Source organism: Alligator sinensis, unplaced genomic scaffold (genome assembly GCF_000455745.1).
Source record: "Alligator sinensis unplaced genomic scaffold, ASM45574v1 scaffold787_1, whole genome shotgun sequence".
In the NCBI taxonomy this organism is placed as follows: Eukaryota; Metazoa; Chordata; order Crocodylia; family Alligatoridae; genus Alligator; species Alligator sinensis.
In genome coordinates, this window is record NW_005841911.1 from 3,689,430 (window position 1) to 3,707,900 (window position 18,471).

At 40.3% G+C, this 18,471-nt stretch overlaps 1 protein-coding gene across 4 annotated transcripts in view; it reads right to left on the bottom strand.

The window, feature by feature from the left end:
* Positions 1-18,471, bottom strand: part of MECOM (MDS1 and EVI1 complex locus) — a 505,030-nt gene that overhangs the window by 441,997 nt on the left and 44,562 nt on the right. The gene's annotated exons all lie outside the window — the stretch shown is intronic.

Consider the following 18,471-nt stretch of genomic DNA (forward strand, 5'->3'; position numbering starts at 1 on the left):
TATCTCAAAAGAATAAAAACAAACTTCACTTTATTTCTTTTCTCTGAAATCTTTACCTAGTGAAAAAAAAATCATTTTCACATTTCACACGCATACACAAATCACACACGAGGAATGAATGTGAGAGGCAAACATATGCAAATATGATTAATTAATTACACTAAATGAAAATCTCAGGCATAGTTTGCATCCATTTAGGACAGAAAAGAGCTACTGTACAAACCTTCTAGCCTGATCTGTATCAGTCTACAAATTATGTTCCGAAATAATCACCAAATAACTAATGCATTTTGGTATTTTCTTTTGCTGCTCCTCACAGTACTTACATCTTCACAGTGCTTTGCAGCATGAATTAATTCCGCACAACAGTAAGGACTATTATCCTCATTTTATGAAAGGGCAGAGACACAGAGGGTAAATTATTTGGCCTTAGAGGGAATTGGCCTCAGAGTCAGAGTTCGAATTCAGGAGTTCCTGGCTCCTACATCTGCACTCAGACCACACATCTGTCTCAGCAAACATATAGCATACTCTACTGACAGACATATGGAACATGAGACATATATTCCACTTGTTTTTAGCTCCATTGGTACAGAGTTTTTAAATCTTTCAAGTCCCCACTTCTTAGTACTGCAATATTTAGTCCCACCTTTTCCACACACTGGTAAATAGTTCGGAGATCATATTCAATATGGAAAACACAGCTAAATAAATAGTTAATATGGGATATGCCAACTCAGGACTATAAAACCTATCAAGGCAGAGTGGGTGAAAAATAAACTCCCCCAAAAACCATGGAAACAGAAAGCTTTAAAATGATTTGTGCCAGCCTCGAAGTCAAAAGCAGTCATCAAATTTACTTCTTCAAGACAAGCTGATGGAAGACCCGGGGAGCACAGAGAGCAAGCAGAGGTTAAAACGAGCAGATTAGTATAAAACTTCCTAAAAGAATTGTCTGAACCTTTCTGCAGCAGCCTCCGCACGCTCGTTCTGAATGAGTGCATTCCTCAATAAGATCCCAATGTTGTCTCTGTCATGAGGATGCAGTTATACCCCGATGTGAACGAGACTGGAAGGAATCCCTTCTCATTTCCAGGACAAGCTGAATAACTTAAAAAACAAAATAGCTGCCCACATTTCTGCTAGCAAAGGTTCAGAGACCAAGCCGAACCGTATTCCTGGGAATACAGCAAAAGTTACCCAAATAAGAGGCATACTGACAGTTTTTCTCTTCCCCCCTTTGTGTAACTGCACTTCAGTGAACGGCTGTTTTGTTATTCTGATCCCTGTGCCTCAAATTCCTAAAAAAAAGATCTGCCACAGAACAGAATGATGACCAACTCCTGTCTCACCCAAACCTCCCAGGTAGGAAGAAGCTAGCACAAACACTTCTTTTGCCCACCAGCCCGTCTAGTTTGCCTAGTCAGCAGCTACCCAGTTAGACATTACTTTTGCCACCGCACAATCCCAAGCATATCCCTTTTCCTAAGTAAAAAAAAAAAGGCTCTAATTGCTTCATTTCAAGATGTTATGTTTAACCTCAGGAAATGGTACTATAGACATGGCAAACAACTTTCTGGTTGTTTCAATCAGTACCATATTATAAAGTACAGCCAGTTAAGAATCCTATTCATTTTCTTGCCCTGTCATCTTGATCTTATTTGAATGTCTGGGGAGCAGGAGGTGCTTAGCTGGCCCTGGATTTCAGAAGTGGGGGCAGGCAAGTCTGTGCAATGTGTTAGAGACACTGAAAGTTTTCATTTTGACTCCTTAATGAGACTGACCTTTGACATGAGCTGATGAGTTCCATACCTGTCCTGGTGTGTTTTCTGAAAACATTTGACACTGGTTGCAAGTTTGACGGGGATATGACTAATGAAGTCTTGGTATAAAAATAATGGGCTGCAATTGCAAGTCATTTGTGTGAAACCAAACTCCTTAAAAACTTGTCTCTGCTCACTTTCTGTTTTCTAAATGAGTCAATAATCTGAATCAGATGGCTTGAAGGAATAGACCCCCAAATATTTCCTCTCTACCTTCTATAAATTAGCTGCCATTTTGTGCAATTTTTCTTGCCTCCAGGCATGGTTTAAATTGGACTGTAGTTACTAAATTGCTGGAGCTATTGCAAAATGTGTAGGCTAATACATAATACCTTGTTTTTGTTAAATGTATAGTAACAGCTCTTCTTGTGAGGTCAAGAGGCCCAAGCTGCTACTATTCGGAATGCATAACAATTTTATGTAAAGTAATGGGCACGAGACAGGAGTATTTGTTTCTGCTGCAAGTTTTCAGTAATCAAAAAAATTACGTGTGGTTTTCACCATCTCCTTCTGTTTGGGGCTTGTGGGGGGGTGGCTTTCCAACTCCTATACTTCTCTGGGTTAACCCTGTCACTGCTTCAGGGAACTGAATATACCTTAGGGAACTCCCCCGCAGAATGTTCATTTATTTTAATGGAACATCAAAAGCACCTGGTACTCTGAGTCACATTAAAGGAACCATTTTTCTAGACGTGCCAACTGGACCCATCCTCCACCATTAAAGAGGTAAATTCTCTTCACAGTGAGTCGGGCACAAGATAAATTTAATGTCCTGCATCGCCATCTGTAAAGTTATTAAAATGTCATTCTTAGAAAAAAATCCTGCAACTTGAAGGTCTTAGTTTTATCCACAACGCAGCTAGCAGTGCTACTAACTCTTGCAATGTTATTATGAATCTCTTGATATTTGGTATTGTTCGTAAAGCTGCAGCTCCAGGAGTCATGTGACTATAAGAGAACACAAGCTTATATTTTTAAAAAATAGTAAGTTTATAGCCTTCAGAGTTGCACAAAAGAATTTGAATATATGATCCAAGTTACCACACGGTTTCAAAAATCAGAGGGCAAATATAATGAGCCCCAAAGTATTTTTTTAATCTGCATAAATTTGGGGTGCCAGTCTCAAAAGTTTTGATTGCCAGGGGCTGGTAGTACTGTAGCAATAGCTAAGCAACTTTCAGATCTCCATGTGCCACCAACATGCTTCGCCTGTCCTGGCTGCTGCCATAGGGTGCTGCAGTCCCCGTCTGCCTTCTCTACATAAATCCATAAGCAAAACCCTTCAACTACACGCCCTTATGGAGAGGGTCAGAGAACAAATATGTGATAGATGTATAATCATATCACCTAATGCACTCACATCACAGCTACTATGCAGTGAGAAGAACTGTATTCAACCCCCTACAGAACAGAGTAGCACACCATCTCAGTGGAGACTGCCACAAGAACGCTAGAGAGAGAGTGCCTTTGCCTGAAATGGAAATACACAATCAAAAGAAAACTGGATGAAGACAACAGTCATTTCACCTAGGATGCCACATACAGCAGTGGTAAGGCAAAAGGTCAACGTTGTTTTCATTTTCAAAACTTCAAATTCCTTTTTGGACATATGTATATATAAAAGGCACTGGCTGTAGATATATAGATAAATGTATGCACACACATATGCGTGCGTGTGCACGCACACACAAAGTAGTAACAACTATTTGTTCTTGTAGCTGCACAGACCACTGCATGTTTAACATTACATACTATAAGTAGTTTCATTAATTGCAATGGAGTGTGCGTAGGTACGAGCGGGTAGGACCAGGACCAAAGTCAATGTTTCACTTTAGGCATCCAGGTTTGAACATGTTGCTCTTAGTCCCTTGGATATATGTAAACCTTAATATGATATGGTTAAATTTAAACAGTATATAAGAGAAAAAAATGTTTGTGTTTAGCTGCTCCTCTGTGACCCATGAGAAGCTACAAATCAAACCAGGCCTGTAAAAGAATCTTTATTCACTGTTTATTGAAGTTACCTCACCCAGGGCATATTTGCAAAACAGTCTTCTATAGAATAAAAAAAGAAATGACACTTTCTATGGCAAGCAGCGTTGTGGATTAGTGTAAGTCAAACAGAAAGGCCATTATCCATCAAGTGTATAGTGCTTCTTCAATCCAGAGATGTTCTTGGACTCAGATGAAGGTAGATATTCTTGTAAACTGTACTACCATGAGGATGTCACAATGTTTTGTTGTTGTTGCTCAGAGACAAGATAGTTAGTTACCCTGTATGAAAGTTTCCTTGTGATTATAAATCTTCTAGCACTTACAGACTTACAACTTCTGCCCCTAAACAAGCAGCATAACGGGACACACCTATACAAAACCCAAATAGCTGGTTTGGGCTCTGTGGCATCCCACACAAAGTATCCTCCCAGACTGGGGCATTGAGGTCATTGTTTCAGCTGTACGTTTTCTTTTTTTTTTAAGTTTCTCTTGTTGAGCCTTTTATTCAGCATGAAAGAGCTGGAGGTATTAACTACAAGATCCATGGGGTGGCACTCCAACCAGCCCTGTCCCTACTTCTTCCACTTCCCAAATCAATATAGCAGGAGCCCTGCAAGAAATGGGCTATAGCTTATTAGTAATCTGTACTCACTGTAGCCATTTCCCACCAGCCTCTGGCCTAATTCATCACAAGAAGAGTCCATTTTCATAAAGTACCTTCTTCTATGGTGACAACCTGAGCCCAATCATTTAAATTACAGGAACATATGTGAGCATCTGCACCTCTCGCTGACAGTTGCTATGTGCAAACATTACACTTAGATTGGCCTAACCAAGGGTAGGTCGATCTAAATGCCTGGACATGCAGATGTTCATGGGGCTGCAAACATCAAATCGCTCAAAAAATGGCACACCCAAAGTGAGTTCACCTCAGGAGGTGAACTAATTGTAGATTGGCCTAGGTTAACCCAATTTGAACTGGGTTTACCCAGTCTAGTGAATGCCTGCATATATACACAGCACAGCCACATGGCTGGGAAAGCTCAGCCACTCACCCTAGTCCTGGTGCCATGCTGTTCCAACCCTCCCTGCTCTGGCCGGGCTATTTTTATTCCCTAACTACACCCCCCCAGATCAGGCAACCCTCCCCGCCACATACCCAGATCCACCACCCCCATAGACCCACCAGTCCTACCCCCCCCAGGGAGACCCGCCAGCCCTCCTGTTCCTGCCAGTCCCTCCCCAACACTCACCCAGTGACTGCCATGGCACCAGGAGCCACAGCAATTAACACTGTCACCACCAAATCCCAGCCCTATGGTACAGATGACACAGTCCCATGAAGTAGACACCACTGGACTAAATGGTTATATCCTTATATCCTTGGCCTCTTTTTCTACAGGCTCAATTCCTGCAAGTAAATGCGCCCACATTCTTTCACCAACAATATACCACATAAGACGTAGGCTGTTGCCTGTGAAAGCTTTTGCCTTTCTGAACCCGGTAGTCTTGAAGATGCTGTTCTGCCCTGCCTTCTGCCAACTTACCACAGTTTAAGTTACATTTAGTTGTTGCCTACACTTTGGGCACAAATGGATAATAAGATATTCTTCTAATTGTGCCAGTAATTTATAATGGCTACAAAACATCTGGTAAAAAATTGTCTTAAGAAATAAGATCATATTTCTGAAATGGCAGCCTCAGTGCATTGAATTAGGTACAGGTCCCCCTCCCTTTATGCGGGTTCTGTATGTGCAAATTCACTCTTATGCAATGACCTTGTTTATACCAAAAATGTGTTATATGCAAAGTAAATTCAGTCTTATGCAATCGGTGTGGCCAGCTGCTTTGCGTGGTGCATGGTGGGAGTGACACACACCAAAATATAGTCTCCTGTGTGGATCCGTGCTTCTCGCTCGTTGTCTGCAGCATGTGTTTCTGTAGTTGCCATCCCCATTATGGCTTCTAAGAGTCCTGCTAGCTTATCCAAAACAAAACTCCAGTGATGTGGAGTCTAACACTGAAGACCCTTCACCACCCTCTCCTCACACCAACCAAATATTCACCACCACCCTGTTCTTGTGTGTACTGTCTGCTGTTGGTGAGTACCAAAATTGTCTTGTAAGTGGTAGAAATGGGTCTGGGGGTCAATGTAGTCAAGGTCTTGGAATGTATCCCTACTTGTTACATTGGAAAGTGGGTTCCCTTTATGCGAATTCGAGTTATACACCGTTTTCCAGGAATGCATGTACAGCATAAAGTGAGAGAAACCTATATAAGGATATAAGTATGTACAGCAGGGAAGGAGTTCAAGCACCACAGGATTTTTTAGGTATCTCTTTGGTTTAAGGGACCCATTATATATAATATCCAGTAGTAAAAAGGGAAGACTTATACCAACATATATGTGTGTGGTTTATGGTTTAGGTAGCAACTTCCCTTTTCCTCATACAAGGGCAGATTCATAGGTTAAGTGGAGGATTACATCCAATAAAAATGTACTAGCTATTTTTTCTCTCCTACCCTTTAATTTAAGTAAATAAAAGTTCTCCTTCACCTATAAAAGAAACATGGAGAGTTGCTTAGCTTTTTGCAGCTTTACGAAAGAAGTTATCATCTGCCTCGCTTTGCTACTCCTTTTTCTTATCCCTTTGAATCACTCCCAGAGAATCTTACTGTGAAGACTAATATAAAGCCTCACTAGGTGAAGTCAGTATGTCTTCATACTTTTGTGCCTTCATATTTTTGAAGCCAGTGTGTCTTCAAAAATATGTCTTCATGGATTTCCCAGAATGGCTTTCCTTAAGAAACATCTTAGATTGTAGCCTGCCACAATCTTGGTCCCACTGGCTAAGTACAGACATTACACTTTTACTAGTAGAAGTGATTGGAAACTGGTCTACTCCCATAACCAAACAGAAGTTCAGCGCACAGAACAAACCTATACCCGTAATAGAACAGAACAGAACTTTGACACAGAGACTGGTTTTAAAATGGTGGGAACTGCTAAGATTTCCACCCCCACCAAAGGGCAAACGTGTGTTCTGTTCACTATTGCTCTAAGCTATGCTGCTGACAGAAAACCACATAACTTAGATCAATTCCACCTTGGGTTTTTCGAATGTCTGGCTAACAGTGGGGGTTTTGCTGTGGACTGCAATGTAATCAAGACCCTAGTAGAAACCTGCTTCTTCCTCACTGGTTTGGGTAGTGCTCCTTTACATAACTGGGTCTCTTGAAAAGCATCTTATAAGTTGCCATCCCAACACTTGGCCAAGTCAGTAGACAGCTTTATCCACTTCCTTCAGACAAAACAAGATGGTACTACCAAAATTCAAGAACAGCTCAAATATATTCCAGCTGTTCCAAGAACCCAGCAGCATTCCAGCTGAGACCAACTGTTCAATTTTCAGTGTCTTTCCTATACAATTGTTCACTTTAGTTGGCAAAACAAGAAATGTCTATCAAATGAATTCTCTTAAAAAATGAAACACGCTTGTTACAAGTTAAGGCCAGAATGCTGCAAACATTTACGCAAATTAACAGTATTATGCACATGAGAACTCAGGCCCTTGAGACCATTCACAAGTTCAAAGTTCCTGATATAATTAATATTGAAAGGAAAGGTGTTTTTTTTGGTCTGAAAACATAGCCAAAGGTACTAAAAGGCCCATTATGTGTGTGTGTGTCTGTGGAATCTCTTAGAGATAATATATACATGCTGCATATTGCTGCACTTTCCATAGTAAGTGCTCATATTTTATCAAGCAGCAGAATATATAATACTACAAAATAAAATCCACATAAGCATGTAAATTGTTGGCATGAAAATTAAGGCTTCCCCTAGTTTTCCAGTAACATAAACATGTTCCTTTGATAATTTCCTTTTCATTTGCTTCAGTTTTGTTTGTTCTAATCGAATCCTTGGAATTTTAGCACAGGAACTGCAAGAAGTCTTTTTTTTCCTTGACTCCTCCCTATTATAAATGGTGTCTCCCCAACAAAAGTATGTTGGGAATCTTGCATAAAAGGAGCTTTCTATGGTTTTCAGAGACTGAAGGGGGAACCAAAAAAAAAATCTTTTTTATGAAAAAAATAATCTAGGCTCATCTATCCTCGTTTGTCATGTATTTTATATGGAAACATTGCTGGAACTCACAGTTTCCACCTTAGGTATACTTTCCATAGTTAATTAAACCCTCTTTTCCCCACTTGACAAATGGACCCTTCTTAGGAAAGGACATGATTGCAAACAAGGAGCAAGTCAAAAGAGGGCTTTGTGATTATACATAAAATATGGACTTTTAAAAATATAGATTATGAATGAAAGGAGTGCAACACCTTATTGCACCCTCAGGGTAAAAATAATTTATGCAACCTCTAACTAAGTGTTTACTCTGGTTTTCCAAAAATATGTCTATTTATCTGGTGGTTACGGTTTTTGTTTTGTTTTGTTTTTTAAATAAATGCACTTCCTCTGTCCCTTCCCTTCTGCATAAAGTCCGTATGTCTTTCAGAATCGCAGGGCAAATTCATTAAAAAGAAGTGCTTTGGCAGTTTATGTGAACTTTCAAATATTTTAAGCCTTCATGCACATTAAAAAAATCCAGGAAGATGAAAATACTGAGGTCTAATATATTGGAACTGGGGACTTTGTGTCAGGATTGATACTAATTCACCATGGGATCTTAAATTATTCCAGTCAGTTTTGCCAACAAGAAGAATACAAAAACCTGGAGTTGGCCCTCAAAAAACCATGTGATTGGCTTAATATCATGACTTGTTGGGTTTTTTTAATCATAATAAATGTAATGAATTGCAAGTATGATGGCTAGAAAGGTATGGCTCTCATGCAGTAATTTAACTAAACAGCTAAGGATCCAAAAATGCTCACTTCATCATAGCTGGCAATTCTGCAAGTCTCTCTACCCTGCCTAATCATGAATTTTTAAACATCTTAAAGAGCAACCAGTTCCTAAGCAATCCCTAAGAATGAGTAGGAGGTGATATGGTGGAAGGAGTTGTCTTCATTAAGGATGCAGGACCAAATAGACCCTAGCCTGGAACAAGCAACAGCTGGGCCCGCATGGAAGTCCTGGTCTACTCAGACTTGTTTTTATCCCCTCACCCTGGACACTCTCCCACCATTGGCTTCTCTCCAAAAATGGCTCCAGGAAAACAGGTGCTGGTAATGAGAAGCTGTCAGCCTGCTGAGAAGACTAAGAGGTGCTCTGCCTATCTTTTGGGAGGCCAAATGCCTGGCAGGAAACTGAAAGAAGCCAAGTTCTGGATCTGTGATGGATCAGGAATTGAGAGAACCACAGAGCTACGGCAGGAAAGAAGGAATAAAGATTGACATTAAATGAATTCAACCCCCCTTTCATCGTGGAAAGTCTAATGACAAATAGATTTGTGCTGTTTTCTTCGCTGAGATAGTATGGATGCCACTAATTACATTTTGGTTCACATCGGTTTCAGGTTTATTTTCCCATCATTTCTATTGATATATTAGCATAATATTCCATGGGGACCATTCATGGAAGAAACAGGACTCAGGAGGCCTTGTTTATATTCCTGTTTCTGCCACCGCCTAGTGTCCCCAGGCAAGACTAAGCACCTCAGTTTTTCCATCTTGTAAAATGGGGGTCATGATAAAAAAGTTACCTTAATGATGCACTTTGAAAGACATGATTGAAAGTACTGCATAAGTGTGAGAAACTTTTAGTTGCCTTCAAGAAATAAATCTTCCAAGACCAGCATTTTAAAGAATCTGCCTCAATATTTAAAGAATAATAAAACAGTCATCGATTCAGGTCCTGCTCCTAATGACATCACAGGAAATATTCCCACAGTAGTAGAATATTTCCATTTATCTGAGAAACCATCTTCCTTTTTATATTGGAATAATATATACAAAAAAGCTACACTAAAAGAAAATAAACATAGCAAAGGCAAGCCTTCAAAAGTTAGGAAACACCACATTAAGATTGCCTCTGCAACCTTAATGGGGCATTGTTGTAGTATGGGTTATGATATATAGTCTTTAATTATATAATCACATACCATTTTTTCCATAGGAACCCTGCCACTGTCAATGCATACACAACGCAAACATATGCATGGAAAATATCAGTCTGAATGGTTAACGTTTGACAAAGTTATAAGCAATTGAAAACAGGGTCTTATGATGGAATGCGTTAGGCAACCTTAATTACAGTGGTCATTGCCAGCTCTACCCATCACTGAATGGCCTGGTATACAAATAATCATCTGATTATTTGTGGTGGTGATTTTACCATTTTATATATTACATATTACTATTTTACATATTTTGCACTGCTTTGGCAACTCTGCCTTTTTCACCCCTGCTAAATTTATGTAAAAGGAATATGTTGTTGTTGTTGTTGTTGTTGTTGTTACTGTTACTGCTGTGAGAAATGAGAACTGTTCACTTGGCTCACACCAGTGATAATTCACAGAGGTGGGAATGGTTAACGTCATGGTAAAAGATGAAGAAGAACCAGGCCCTGTGTGCCAAATTACAGTCAGATAAGTATACACATCCACACTTCCAGTAGGATCTCTACCTGCCCTCTCCGGGCAGAATCTGGGCTTGCAATTTGGAAATACACTGCCTTTCTGCTGCGGTATATATTGAGGAAACTTAATTTCTTAGGAGAAATCCACTTTATGTGCCAGAATGATTTTAAACAAAACAATAACACAGAGAATTAATAGAAGAAATGGACTGCAGGGCTGTGCTGTAATGCAAATTTACTTACACAAGTTACTTCTTTCCATTTACACGGAGACACTATAAACCCCTGTGTAATAGGATAGGACACAAAGGCAGGAAAACCTAATTGAAATCACAGAGCAAGGAAAAACTACTTGTTTATGATACCAACAAGAAGATCTAAAGTAGTGCTGCAATACATACGCAGAAAACAGGGTTTGGGAAGTTTTGTATAGAGGACATACACAGGCTTTGAGCCCTATCCTGCATTCATTCTGCAACTAAAATGGCACGCAACATAGGGCACAGGGGCAGCACGAAGTATGCTGGGAAGTCTGATCCTGTCTTTAGATTTAAAAAAGGGCTCTTTTTAGAGGCCTCAGGACCAGGTCCCTTCCATATGACTTCTGATGATCAATCAGATGTTCTTGTAGAGAAAAAGCGGTTCCACTCGCTATGCTCTGAGTTCCCTTATTCGTAATTTAGACCCTTTCAATCCAGAGCTGCCTCACCAGGTATAGCAAGGCAAGCAGAACAAGCTGGAGGACACAGGTGGACAATTGTCATGGCCCAAGAATATTTATTCTGCATATAGGGCTCTCATTTGGGCTGCAAGACAGTCAGCATTTTTGTCAGGCTTGTCAGAGACATCTCCCCAACCCATCACAATATACATTTACTTTAAATAGAGCTGTGAAGGCAGGGAATGTAAGGCACCTACAAATGTATTTGGCAGCTGAAGACTCAGCAAGTCTCTATCCCACCTACAGGATGGGTGTTTGTTACAATAGATGTTATACCAGGTAGGAATTGCATAGCAGATCTCCTGTCTGATTATCATTCCTTACCAAGTGCTAAGAGAGAAAAAAAATCCAAAATGTAACAGCTAAGAACAATAACAAAATGACCACATAAATGCAATTCTTTTCACCTGGACCCTTGGATGTAATGAAAACATACATATAAAATTAGAGTCCGTGCCTGCATTTCTTACTCATGTGACAATAAGGCTACTTGAATAAGTCAGGACTGCTTGATCAAGAGAGGGATCACAGGATTGGGCCCTTCATCACCAAAAATATACTACTCACCAATAGTTACCTAATTTAGCAGAATATATTACCTCTCTGCTTCATAAATCTTAATTAGAGCTGTTAGTTTTCCTATTATATGATCAAGAAATGCCCCATTAAAGTTAAACAGTTTCTACAAGTAATTATATACATAATATATGTGTGAGAGAAGATGTATATACACCACACTCGCAATTAGTTTGCATACTCTGAAATCACTATCTATTAAATAAAAAACTTGCAGAATTTCATTAATGCAAGATTTTTTAATCTCCCAAAAGTCAAAGCTGTCCCACAGGAGCCTATATACTCAATGTTGGCTCCTTATAATACAATTTAATGCTCACAAAACACAACTAAAGTATTTAAGCATTTACAGAGGTTGTCATAAATGCTTTTCTTATTTTTGATCAAATTCAACCCTACACTTAATACAGTTAACTGTAGTTATTTAATTTCAAAACTCAAGAATCCAACCTCAAAAATTTATAACAATATAAATTTAGTTACTTTGATATAGGATATGTATGCTACTGGGAAACCATTTTCAGTAAGAAGTATAGAATTCTGAGACCTAAGAGGAGTTATTTTTAAAAGTAAGCATTATTTCAAATAAATCGTGTCAGTTTTCAAATATTTTCCTATTCAGTAGAAAAATGGTTTTATAATTTTTTTGGTGCTGATGCTAAATGCTACCAAAACTAAATGTACCTTTATTATATTTTTCTCTTTTGATGAGAATTTCATGTAAACACTGAACAAATATTAAACTGATACATTCCAAATATATTAAATACATAATAAGCTAAATAATTTTGTTCCCTAGCAATTGGCTAAAAGAATTAAATTTGAAAATTGTTCTTAGCTTCCCTAACATGCTAAATGTATTATTTAGTATGCTGACAATTAAAAGCTGTAAACACAATGTTATATGCTAAGTATAATGGGACAACATTAAATTCTTCTCAAATAAGGCATATGGCCAACTTTTCCTTCGACAATAACAATTGTCTATCGAGAACATGCTATTTTACTTTAACCTAAAATATTTTTCTCTCGCAAACTGTAAAGACTCAGTCTGGTCCGCTAAAAAAATAGAAGAGAAAAGGAAGAGAGCAGAAGCCCAGGTTAACTCTGATAATCTTTGATCCACTGGAGTTTAATATCATCCCTCAGAGCTGACAGTACATTATTAATTGAAACATTGGGGCTGAACTATGTCCTTTTCCATGGTGATCACAATATAATTATATATCCTACACAGAAGGACTATTCCCTCTGTAAAAGTAATCTACAAACTGATGTAAAAATGTGTACAACCAAACAATATTCTAACCCACTATTTATGATACTCCAGCTCTGCATCTATGAATCATAATGCATACTCTACAGAAACAGATAGAAAAATGAAAATATCAGACAGAGTATTTGCACACAGTATATTATAAAAGTATTTCACATGGCCTGGTTTTTAAACGAAGTGGCTGGGTTTTCTTTATGCGTTATTATTTATTTTTCTGCTTTTAATTTTTCTATAGATGTAGCTGTATAAATAATAGTATTTCCTGGAATCCCTAAAACATTGAACCAAACATATTTTCCAATATTAAACTATCTCATTCCATTATATCATTACCATTTAAAACAGGCTATAAATTCATTGACTGAACAGCTTAATAGCAATGAATGATCTTTTATATACTGTACTTTTATTAATAGAAAATCTGCCTCTTCTGAAACATTAGCACATTTCCTATTCTAGTAAAGCATATCAAATCACATTAGTAAGAAAGTTGCCAAGTCAAATGGAAGTTTTGATGCCAGGTTTTTTGTTTGTTTGTTTGTTTTTTGCAGGGGATAGAAAGAAGGGAAAGGGCAGGGGGGAAGATTTTTTTTTATTTTTATTTTTTGAGAGGAATTACATTTCTTACTAAACTTGTGGCAACGAACATAAAATCCAATAAAAATCCTTTAATCTTCCTGTCATGATTTAGGTCCTAGAACGTAAAGCAGCTGAAGACTGCAAGAGTTAAATTGTTTAAACTGTGCAGTAATTCGGGCGATATCAAGCAATTTTCAAACATACATTTTTTTAAAGATAGACCGGAGCAGACAGATGAACTTAACTAAAAGAAAAAAAAAATAACGTGCTTCTAGAACCAATCAGACCGAATGCCAGAGCAGAGGGCAAAGGGATATGGAAACTGAGAAGATAGACTTCCAAGTCCTTTCCTGAAAGTGCTTGGATTTTGAGGAGAGTCCAACATCGGCTGACAAAAGTGTCTTTGTGCTGCGACACCGGGGAGAATGAAGGAGAGCTCGGGAAACCTAATGAAAACAGGCCAAGCCTTGTACATTAGACCCCATGGAGAACTTTGAATCATATGAGCTGCAGACAAGCACTGTGTATGTAATGCCAAATTAAAGACCACCAAATATGGGCAGTATCAGAGCAATACCAGGTCAAATATACTTGCAGCACTTAGGACATTGTTATAGCCTACAATTTAAATTGCATTAGTTCTTTAAAACACTGTGGTTTACAAAATCTTTAAAAGGGCCAGCTGGTGTAAATCAACATCAGTCTAATAGCTTCAGGGGAGCCACAGCACTTTTCACCAACAGAGAAGATCTGACCCTAAATTGCACATATTAAAATGCACTTTTTAGAACCTTTTGCCATGCATCTCAACTCACGTATGAGCGGCTTCGAAACATGTGCAGTAGCTTGGGGCCCTGACACTACAGCTCACACAGAGCCCCACCAAAGTCAATCAGCAGCCCATCCTCAGACTGGAAATTACGCAGCTAGGGGCAAAACATGCATGCTTTCCAAAGCAGATGTTTGCTTTATTAGCACTTGTTCACTATTGTTTCTTCTCATCTCAGAACATGCAATACATTTTATTTTGCCTTCACAAGAAGCCAGCCTCGTAAACGTAATCATGAAACTCTTTTGTAACATCAGTCTGCCGTCAGCCTTTAGATCATGCCTCTCTTCACTCTGACCCCACTTTTAAAGCCTGCTCCTCTATGGTACCCACAATTAACGCATCAGTAAAAAACGACGTTTCATTGATCCATCAGGATGCTTTAACTGAGCGGCTGGGCAATTTTGTTTCTACCCTCATCCTCAGTCACTTCCTCTCTCTGCTACTGCTTGTTATCTTTATTGACTGCCCATGCATTGCTAAAATTAGATAGCAAGCAATGCAATGCAGGAATCTTGTTTGCTCTCCTCTTGCCCCGTGTCTCTCACGATCTTGGCTGTCCACTGTCCCAGCTTTGACAGGAGGGGTGAACGGTACCTCCCAATGGGCCCATTCTATAGCCTGTGATTAGGGTACACTCCTCAGAAAAAGGCTATGTAAGGTCATTCCCCTCTGGCTGAGGAGGGCCTGGACTCCGGCCCCCCATTTCCTGCATGCAAGCTCTAAACACAAAGCTACTGGTCAAAAGCTAGATGCCCCTCCCCTGTGTGCCTCCCCTCAGACGGGGAGCTACATGTTCTGAACAGGAACAGCATCAGTGCAGCAGAACTCAAAGTGCAGCCTCAGACGAATCCCTGCGTTCAGCATTTTCTGTCGCCTGCCTCGGGGCTTTGGGGATCACCTTATGGAGATGTCTCCTTCTCCCCTTGCTCTTTAGAGAGTGCCAAGGTGCCGTTGACTTTAGCCACGGTGGCTAGATGTGGTCAAACTGGATCGCTCAGCTGAAGCACCTAAATCTCCTAATTAAATGTCTAGCAATCTAAACTCATACCTCTGGACTAAGACACTGAGTTTTTAAGCATCTCGGTTCCTAAATGTAGTTGCCTCTCATTACCAGCACATGGTCACAAAAGAAACATCAGCTTTTCCGTGCCTCATAAAAAGCCCTGTTATTCAAGATTTATGCAGGAAAATATTAATTTTGCCCTAAGAACATTGAAAAAGTCCATTTTAAATTAACACAGAATAGCCAGTCTTAGAAAAAACTCTCAGGAACAACAGTGGGTGCTTTGCCCCAGGAAACGTGGCTAAGTCAGGCCCAGGGTACTCCATTTTAAGATCATGCTGTTTAAAATACAGATATCATCTTGTACCAATAAGACAGGAGAGAGCGCAAGCCAAAAAAGAAACTGAAACAAAAGAAAGCAACAGAAAAGAAAATCAGTGGAGTAATTTGCACTTACAATTGTCTTCATTATATTCAGTAAGCTTTAAAATACTAGGCCATTTTATCTACTGGTGTAAAATGACATAGCTCCACTTGTGGTCAATGGTGTTATACTGATTTACACCCACTCAGAATAGAGGTCCATGACATTTTGAAAGGTAGGATTGTAGAAAATAATTCACGCTCAGGTTTGCCATAGCACTGGCGTACATACACAAGCACATTCTGGTAATATCCAGAGGGCCATCTCCGATTTCAAACATTAGCAAACATAAATTGCCCAGAGTTCATGATGAACATGTCATCTCCCTATAAAGGGAAAAGTGCTATAGAATGTATAATATACCAGTGCTGGGCTGGCCTACTGTAGCTAAGAGTCTGTCAGCATTTCCGTTAAAAACCACATTTTTTAGGTTTTACTACTTGGATGTGTTTAAATCCCGCTGGATTCAGGCTGAGCACACAGGTTCTTACAATGGATACTGAATTTTTTCTCCCCTTTAATCAATTTGGCTGCTTTTGTGCAAAGCCCATAAAGATCACCAGATTCAAGATGATTTTTATTTTCCATTTTTCTTATGGTTCCAGAAGTGAAAATGGATGAATTTGGAAAGGGGGGGGGGGGGGATTTTTCTTTTTTGCAGTAATTAACTACCCTTTTACTCTATCAATAATTAATTTGAAAAGAAAACCCCTTATATGTAAAGTAACCATTGAGAAATTTCAGTGGGGAAAATGGTAGATAAGCCAAATTGTAGTTTCAATTACTTCAACCAGTACAGTAAGATTGACTACGGTGGGGTCACAATAATGTGACCAACCTCCTTCGACCAAATCTAAACTTCTGTTACATCAGTATAAGTGAGGGGTAACCCACTGACTTTACCCTGGCTTTATATCAGCATAACTGAGGGAAGCATTTGGCCCAATATTTCTTTGAATACACAATTTTTTTCACTGACTGTAAAACCTCAGTGAAGTCAGCGGAGTTGCATGGACTATAAATTAGTGCAGAATTTGGTATTTTGTTTGATGCCAAGTATTTTCTGGCATTGTATATTTTTGGCAAAAGTCTACCCTCATTTATACCACAGCAGCCCCATTAATGTTAATAGAGTTGAACTGGTGTGACTGAGGGTAACATGCATCCAAAGTGCGGATACTACCCAAATCCCAGTGATTTCAGTGAGATGTTACATTTTGAGATGTACCAGTCAGGCCTATTTTAGGTTTGCCATGGTAACACTATCCCCACATTCATGCTTGCATCAGGAAGTAAGGGGAGGAAGAAAAGTGGTTGGTTTATGAGCAAGTCCATACAGTGGGGTTTCTCTGTCTTTTCAAACCAAGGGGAAATGAACTCTGTACATGGAACCAACGGGTCCTTTCTTTCTCCCTCGCCCAGGGAAGGCTTCCCACAGCTCCGCTTCCTTCCCCCAGGGGCTTAGTGGCTCCCTACACAGGAATTCTGGCTCCTCCCTTCTCTGGCAACATGTCAGGGGTGCATGGGGGGGGCACATGCCCCCCCCAGTTCTGCACCAACAGAAGAGCAGAGGGCTGCACCCTGGTTGGAGCCAGGACCCTGCAGCAGTGGGGGTAGGGGTGGCAGTAGTGGCATTATTTCTGCACCAACAATGGGCTGTGGGGCTGCAACCCAGCCACACCCAACACCCGGCAGCACCAGGGGTAGTGGCGTGGAGTTGTGCTTCCCACCATTGTGGTGGTGGCAGCGCAGAGTTATGCCTCTCCACTGGCAGCACTTACAGATCACCTATGCTCTGCATGATGTCCACAAAACCCAGAGCAGAGAAAGTAGAGTCACATCCCTCTCCATACATTATACAATATGTTTATAATCATGAAGCTGATGGGTTGCTTCATAAGAAGCTACATGCACTCACTTACAAAGGCAAACTTTTGAACCCTTAGAGACTGATTACTCCCTAGAGTTCTCCAGAGTGTAACAGAGAGGCAGAATTTAAGCTACCCATTAGATTGTGGGGGGAAACTAGTCTCCAGAATTCGGAATGCACAGTGATCTTTTCCAACCTCCTCAGTGAATTAAGAGCATGCTCAGCTGAATGGGGAGTGTCAACAGTAACATGCCTCACACCAGTTCACGATCTTATCATTCTAGGAGGGTGCATAGTTTCCCATCCCACCAAGCTAAAACAACTTAAATATCAGGCCTAGCAAACATCTGAGACATTGGAGACCACCAACTGGTACATCTGATCTAATGCTCTGTAATGGACTAGGGGTGCAATGATAGAGATTTTGGGGGCTGATACTGATACTTGATTTTTAAGAAGGCATATCTGGTGATACCAATCCAATTTCTGGTACAGCTGCATGAAGCTGGTAAGTCTGTTGTGAGGGACAGGGAGAGGGGAGACAATGGGCATGGGGGGGAGAACAACACCCCCCCATGGTGAGGGAGGGAGTGGGGCTGGAGTAGGTGTTGCCCAGCCAGGGTGGGGCAGGTGCAGGACAGAGCCATGGCTCATCTGGAAGATCCAGGGGGGAGCAGTTCCTGCCACTGCGCACACCCTGGGAGGGCACGGGGGTCGCGGGGTGACCCCAGATCTGCACGGGGCACGGGATGGGCTGCAGCTGCAGGCTGGGACAGGGGGCAGTGCCACCGGGAAGAGCATGGCCCTGGCCCCACCCCAGCCCTCAGCTGCAG